The 7,917-nt window shown below is 53.4% G+C and overlaps 1 long non-coding RNA gene across 1 annotated transcript; it reads right to left on the minus strand.

Moving 5' to 3' along the window:
* Positions 1-4,296: 4,296 nt before the first annotated feature.
* On the minus strand, positions 4,297-6,469 carry LOC112959984. Its single transcript, XR_003251686.1, has 2 exons — positions 6,296-6,469; positions 4,297-5,683 (listed from the first exon to the last, which is right to left on the minus strand). It is a non-coding gene; the product is annotated as an uncharacterized LOC112959984 (long non-coding RNA).
* Positions 6,470-7,917: the final 1,448 nt, after the last annotated feature.

Raw genomic sequence — 7,917 nt, forward strand, 5'->3', positions numbered from 1 at the left:
GAAGCCCATGCAGCAGCTGGGAAGTCTGGCCCAGCGCACGGCTCTCCTCCGTGTTCCGCAGGGCCTCCTGCTCGCAGCTGCCGAGCCACTGGGGATGCGTGTGAGCGTGCGCTTTGTCACGTGTGGGCCTGACAGAGGTGTTTGGGAGCAGGCCCAGGCTTATGCGAGTGGGGCCAGCTGCCGAACACATACATCCTCCGTACTAAAATAAAAGATGCCTTAGTGGGGATACAAAGCACACGGTGGGCAGGTCCCTGGATGAAGCCACTTCCCTCCAGCACATCTGGAAAATTGTTCCCATCCTCTGGTAAACAGACTTCCAGAGGAAGATCTGCGCTAGCATTGTCTTCCCTTTGGGACATCATGGAGCCAAGGTAGGAAAAGCCGGAGAGACTGGAGGATACAGGCTGTCCTAGAATATCTTACAGCTGTCCTCCTGGAAGCTTGGGGACCTGCAGGGTGGAGGAGAATGCTGGCAGAGCCACAGATGTCACAAATTCTCTGTATTCTTAGCAAAGGCATGGAATGAATGCCTTTTTTTTCTGTGGGATGACTGGGACAACAAAGGGATATCTGAAGGTCTCTATAGGCACTGGCGAGTTCAGCCGTTTCCTCAGCTCTCTTCTCCCATTTCTTTCGCCCCGAGGAAGGACAACTCTCGCAGGTCTCCAGGAAGTACACCTTCACCAGTGGGGCTGGGCCCAGGAGAAAGCCTGGAGGAGCTGGAACAGCCAATCCTGCTTCTGAGGAGAGGAGGTCTCACGACCCTGGAGCAACATGGTATCTTTAAAAATCATCACATAACATCCTGTGTCATTGAAGACGGGTTGTTGTTTTAGGAATGCTTAAAAGAAGGTGTCAAGAAGAGAAAAGAAGTTGGCGTCATGGTATCATGTCCGCTAAGGGAAGGCAAAATGGATCCAAGTAAAGGACCCCAGACCTTTAACCTCTGAGCAGAAATTTGGAAAGAGGGAAGTTATTTTCAAGGCTCCCGCTTCAGAGTGCTGCCAACTCTCACAGGGAGAGGTGGTGAGAAAGTGCTTTAGTGTGTGAAGAGCAAAAGTGAGGATTTGCTTAAATCTCTGGTAACAGCAATTATGTCACAGCTGCCGAGGAGACGGCCCAGAGCTATTTTGTTAAAGATTGCAAACGCAGATAGGGGTAAATCAGGAAGCTCAAATCTCTCTTCAGAGGGGAATAAGCAATGAGGTTACTCTCTAGCATGGATGGATATGGGGCTGTGTGGCCTGGGGGCCCAGACCTGGGGGGAGACAGGGAAGAGAGAGGCACCTTTGCTCTCTCCCCGCATCAGCCTTGAATCCCTCTGAGCCTCCAGCCCAGCAGAGCTGAAAGTGCTACCATGTCTCTGCTAATGAGCCCGAACCCCCCTTGCAAACCAGCCCTGGCCCCTTTTGTCTCAGCATCCTTTGGATGTTGCTCTCCAAGGCTCTGCCATGCAGGACAAACCTGCCAGATTTTAATTAGGCTGGATGGAGAAAGGGGCAAGAGCAAAGAGCTGGTATGCTTGCAGCCCTCTCGGAGGTACAGCCCGAGAGGAATGTATGGGGGAATCGATGAGCAGCCCAGAGGAAAGGAGCCAATGGAGGGACGTGAGAGTGCATGTTAATGAGGGAGATATGCAGATGGGAGCTTGTTTGTTCCCTTTAGATGCTGGGAATGCTCCTGACAAGGGGCCAAGAGTTGTCTGCATCTAGAAGCTAATTGGGAAGAGTTTGCAGTTGATGGTGGGGGGATATATCTTTGTACCTTGTTTTTCCAAGGGAAGCTGAACTGCCTGCTAATGGAGGGGAGGAAGGGTTGTTTGATGTGCCACTGCCAAGGAGCTATGGAGAATTAGGGCTTGTAGAGACTGGAAGACACACAAGGCAGCTGATTGCAAAGTGTTCCAGGCACCAAGGATGGATGCAAGTTGGCAAACAGCAGCTCTGGTCTGGTGCAGAGTCACTTTGTGGTACCACTGAGAGGAAAGAACCTAAAGGCATGATTCATGTTATGTTATGATTCTGAGAGCGTCAGAGCATCTCCTGCTCTGAGAGCGTCTGCTCCAGCCTTGCTGTGTGCCCCAGGCATGGAAACCTCCTGTGTACAGGAAGATTCCTCTTATGAAATCCAGGAGCCTGCTAAATTCAGATCCGGTTACGGTGCTATACCATTACGTCACTAATCTCTACAGCTTCTTTGGCAAGAGTGTTTTTGACCATTCACCTTACTCACAAGCACAGCGAATGTGGCAGATGTTTCTGGCCATGTATCCCTATGGTACATGGATGGCAGCCCCAAAACAGCCTTCAGGACATGCTCAGGCCTCCTGAGCACAGCAACACAGCCCTAAGGAGGAGACAGAAGGTACTATATTTACAACCTCTCCGAGTCTTTTCCATCAGCAATGCATACACCACCAGAGTATCTTTGGCAGGAGATGGCAGCTGAAACAGGCTCTCTGGAGAGCACACTGGACACGTAGCTCTGAACCTGCCATCCCTCCTTCTAGCAAGTTTATTTGTCCAGGGAGACTGACCAAATCCACACCCACCTCTCCTCTCCATAGTGATGTCCTCACATGCAAGGACAAGAGGGCTAGGAGGTCCCTATGCCCTTCTGTGGTTGAGATATCAGCACAGGAAAGAAGCAAGAAGAAGGTGCTGGGGTGACAGCTCATGGCCCTTGAGCCACTGACAAGAGTGTCCATGTCCCCAGAGATGGGAGATCTGGGGGAACAGATCAGCACCGAGACCCCAAGGCTTTTATAATCAGCATCAAGAGCCTATTAAGCCTGAGGGCTGCAGATCCCTCCCAGTCACCTCTTCTCTGCCCTCTCTCCCCCCACCATGAGAGTCCTGAGAAACCTCCCAGTGACAAAAGGCTCTGTGGGCTCAGCCTCAGCTCGAGCCCATCACCACCCTGCCCGGCCGCATGGACAGGGGACAGCACCATCTGCTCCGGGGCAAACGAACCCCGATGGCCAGATGCTCCACTTTGCTCGGGAGGCTGTAAAAGCCTTGGAGCCGGTTCATGGGAACGCTTCCCTCTCGCCCGCCCCCTCCTCCCGCGCGCGTTAACCTCTTTACTGCCGCTGATGCCTTTATGGCAACATCTGAGGAAGGAGGAGGCGGCGGGCGCGGGGTGCCGCGGAGGTGTGCGGGGAGGCTCGCATGACACGGCAGTGCGAAGTTCGCCCAGCTTCCTCCCCGCGTTGGGAACGCGGGCCGCGCCGGCCCCTTCGCAGCGGGGCGGCTGCCGGGGGGCGGCGAGAGCCGCGGGCTGGCGCGCAGGGTCCAGACGGGCTCTGCAGCACGGGCAGAGCGCGGCAGCGCCGCGGGGGGCCGAGGCGGAGGTGGCGGGATTGGCACTCACTTTGGAAGGGTCCCCGCAGGGGGGACACTCCCTGGCCGCCGATTCCCACGAGCCGCCCCAGCCCCCACAGCCTTTCCCAGGGTTTCCCTGAGCAGCCCTGGCTGCCTTGCCGTGAATGCAGAGGCAGCAGAACCAGAGTGCCCTGGCTGCAAAACCGTTCCTCAAAAACGAGCACCTTAACATCATTGTGCTGAAGTTTTGTACAGGGACAGCGGGGTGACCCCATGGCGATGGCGCTTGCTCCTGCGCAGCACGTGGCTTGGGACAAGGCTGCCAGGGTCACAGTTACCTGCATCCCACTCGGCCTTACAGAGTCCAGGGGATATTAGGTCAAGAGCTGCTGATGGACCGACACCCAGATCCCCCATGTGCTTTCCACCCCCTTCCACATCCCTTCCCGCAACTGGGCCAGCCCCTCCAAGGGTTAATCCCACCCGACTCCGGTGGGCTCGGCCTCTCCAGAGGGATCTCACAGGTGGGATGCACGGCCCGGAGGCCAGGCCCTGGCTACTGAACCCTGACAAATCCGCCCCTTTCGGCGGGAGCCTCCCGTGGCCTGGTTCCCACACGGCTCGCCGGCCGCCCTGCACCTCCAGCGAGGTCACACGGCCGCATCTCGCGCCGGGCGATGGGAATCCGATTAGCAGCCGGGCCGGGCCCTGGGAATGGGCGAGGGAAGGGCCCCGGCTGGTCGGGAAGCGCTTTCCCACAGCCCGTGCCCCCGCGCCAGCAACGGCGGAGGAAACCGCCCGTATCTAAATGCGTCCTGATAGCTGCGCTAATCTGCAGCCCGGCCGCGGCTGCTGGTGGCCTCACGGCAGCATTAACACGACACATGGCCCTCCTCGAGCCCGGACAAAGGGATGTTTTCTCTCCCTGCCGTCCCTTGTCCCGGCCCCACCAGCCACGGCAACGTCCCACCCGTCAGTTCAACTCAACCTGCAAATTCCTCCAACCAAAACCACGGGGTTTTGTTCCAGTTTTAGGGTCTTTTACCTTTTTAAGCCCCTTTCTCCCATTTGACTTGGGGCCCTTTTCAAATAGGAAAAGGAGTTTTGAAATAAAGATGTAAGAAGTGGCTTGTTTTGAAACAAGACGTTTCGACATCTTCCAAATGATTTCCTTCACTACTCCTGGCTGAAGCCACGTGCTTATATTTGACCCGAATTTCAGCTTGCTGGTTCCCTTTGAAAGGGCACATTTTTTTTTTTTTTCAGTGAATACCCTGCTCACCCCAAATCAGCTCAGCTCCAGGGTCAAGCTACTAAAAGAGCTGCTCAAAATCAGAGAGGGATGTGAGATTTCACAGCAAGTCATGTGAGCAGAGCACGCCCAGAAATATGGTCTGAGTGGCTGGTCTGGATTTGCCATAAAGATGAAGATCTTCTCCATAAGATCTTTCAACATCCTCCTTGGCCCTCAAAATTCCCTTTTCTTGGTCTTTCTGTTTCTGCATCATCTCTTCTCCTTTTGCCTCTATGCCTAGAACAACCTCTCCCCCAAAACTCCGTCTTCTGCAAAGTCCCTTGTCTGGGTGCCTTCAGGGATGCTGCTGCCAGGATTCGGGTTCAAACTCTGAGCTAGTTTCTCCAGACTTTCATAACCCAAAAATCTCTGTTATAGCTTCACTGGGTTTTAAGTCTGAGTTTCTCTTGAGGTTTCACCAGCTCTGTAGCTCTGCTCAGGATGTCACGCTTGGCTGGTACCACATGCCCCAGGTTTGGTCTTTCCTGGGTCTGACTGCTCCTTGCTTTCCTCCCTAGCCTGAAGACGGTGGGTTTTCCCCTTGCATCAGCATCTTACACGGCATCAGCTCTGAGGATGGGGTAAATCACTTGGGGACCACATGGGACCATTCTGGGCCACCAGGGATGCTCTCGGAGCATGGGTTTGGAAAATTATCCCCCCTGCAAGAGTGTCCAAAGGCTGCCTCACCCTCCCAAGCATTTCCTCATCACAGCCAACTCCACACCACCAGGGCAGATGTCCAGCCTTTGGTGGGACTGTCTCCTCCACTTTGGGATTGGTGACTACAAGTGTGGACAACCCTTCTGGGTCAGGAGCAGTGATGATTCCTGTATCTACTGTGAAAGGTGAAGAGAAAGAAGAGGCAGCGCTTCTATGCCTGGCGAATCCTCTGACACCCTCTTCTTGGCCGTGCTGAAGTGCGCCTGTTTTAACTTGTCCGTATGTCTCACTTGGGAGATGGACTGGAAAACACAAGGCAGATCCAAGCAGCTCTCTCCTCAGGGAAAGCTTTCAGCTCATAATAGAATGGGGCTTGTTAGATGGCTGATATAAGATGCAGCTGAATTTAAAAAAAAATAGAAAGAGCTTGAATAGTAAAGGGCATCTAGAGAAACAAGCAGCCTTTTCTTCCCTCTTCCACTGTAGAAACCACCCCACAGACGCTGTGTGCATGGAGAGAGGGGCTGCTTCCCATTTAATCTCGGAATGAAGGCTGCCCCTATAATTGAAAGTAAATACATAATTCTTCCTATTGCAGCCCAGCTGCCATGGAGACCACAGCTTAATTAACCACAATGCTGATGCTCTGCACTCCACAAAGCCACCCAGGAAAATATTACGGACATCTCTCTAAGTTGTGATCCTGTGCTTACTTGGATTTTACTCACTTCCAGAAGATGCCAAAAGTGCTTGAAGGGCATGTAGCGCAAGCTGGCATCATCTGTGGTACAAGCCATGCTCAGACTTCCCGTAAGGGATGTACAGGGAGGGCAGAAGCTACAGAAACCAGCTGCTTTGCCATAAAATGTGGGCTCGAAGGAAAAGCCCATACATACAGGGAACTTCCAGAGAAAGAAAGGAGAGATCAGCCCTGCTAACTCTTCCCAGGAGGGAATTGTAGATTGGATCTAGATATCTTTTCCTAGAAATCCCACAGGGATACAACACTTACGATCCCAGTTTCTTCTGGTTTTGTGGATAGCAGCTTGTCTGGGAGGCAGTGGAGCTGATGCAGAAAGGATGCACCCCTTCAGACTGTGAAGGGTGGGCTTCATGTGACAGTCTATACCTGGGACCTGCAGTGACCTGCTACAAAGAGCTGGCCCTGCAATGGCTTCTACCTTCCTCCTGAAAATCTGCTGGACTCCCTGCAGTCCCAGGGACTATTATACCCAGTCTGCAGAGCAGGGCTGAATCCAAACCCCTGCCCATGTGCAGCTGGAGAGATTCCTGCTGATGAGGGAGCACCCGAGTGAATCCACCTGGGAGACCACCTGTGCTAGGGGTGGTTTGCAGACCCCTCGGCATATCCCAGATTTACTCCTACCGAATCCAACCCCTCATGTCCAGAGGAGCAGCAAGCTCCAGCAGTTGCATGGAGCCTGTGAGCTGTGGAGAGACCCGAGGCAGGGACCTGGCGCAGGCACAGGAAATCCAGCTGTCAAGAAGACTCCAGCAAGCTGACCTATCCCTGCCCCGCGGCACCTTTTTCTGGTGCGCGTTTGTGTTTCAGACAGCGCGGATCCTGCCGGCCAGCCCTTACCTGCCAGCATCTGTCAGACACCGCAGTAAAGAGTAGCCCCAAGGCACGAACAGCCCGCCATAGGGGCCACACCTATATACGCCCCCGTGATGCAACATCTTGCTGTGCAGCTGCTCTCCTCGCTGCCAACAGCCCCCGCGGCGCCACCGAAGAGGGGTCTCCAAGCCTGCCTCATAAATAAGAGCTTGGCACTTCCCCAGATGTTCGTTCAGCCTCAGCACTGAATGTAAATCTAGGCAAAAGCCAACAAAACACCCCTCTTCTGCCCCAAGGAGAAGCACTGGGCTGAGGAGTCACTCCCCTCCTGTTCCTGGTGTAGCGTGAGGGATCTCACCTAGGGCTGAAGCGTGGACTTTAGGGTCCTACGTATTAATCACTCCTAGGACCTGTCATTATATCACATGGGGCCAGCTAAGTGGGGATTTGTGCTTCCAGAGACTACACATGGCAGAAGTTTCTCTCTAGCTGGACTTCTTCCTCAATTCACTGCCTGTAAGAGCACTTCATCAGGAGCAATACATCACTTGGGGAGGTGTGTTGGATGTTGCGATCAGAGGGGTAGCTGTCTGCATATCCAGGACAGAGAGTGTCCCCAGGCTAATCCTTCTGCCTCATGCGTTTCACGCAATGCAGTCACAGAAGGGCTTTCATCCAAGGAGCAGCTTGAAAAACCTAAAAGAGATGTGGCCTTCTGGAAGAGAAGTGCTATGACCTGCCTGTGTCCCAGGTGCCTGCCCTCACTTGAGATCTGGAAACAAAATGAGAAGCTTAGGAGTAAAGGCATCATTCAGTCAGAGGAGGAATGAGGAATAAGGAAAAGGGGCTGGATTTATAGCTTCTCGGTTCAGTGTTTGTCATGGACATGAAAGTCGGGAGCATGGAGAAGATTAAAGGCTGAATATTTCTTTTCTTATCTCCTCCGCCCACAGAAACCAAGGAGACAAACAGCTTGTGATTTGTTCAAGACCATGTGGAAAGTCAGAAAGAGAACCAGGAAGATTATCTTTTTTTTTTTTTTTTTTTTTTTTTTT

This window comes from Nothoprocta perdicaria, unplaced genomic scaffold, assembly GCF_003342845.1.
Source record: "Nothoprocta perdicaria isolate Ctin4 unplaced genomic scaffold, notPer1 scaffold_12, whole genome shotgun sequence".
Lineage (NCBI taxonomy): Eukaryota > Metazoa > Chordata > Aves > Tinamiformes > Tinamidae > Nothoprocta > Nothoprocta perdicaria.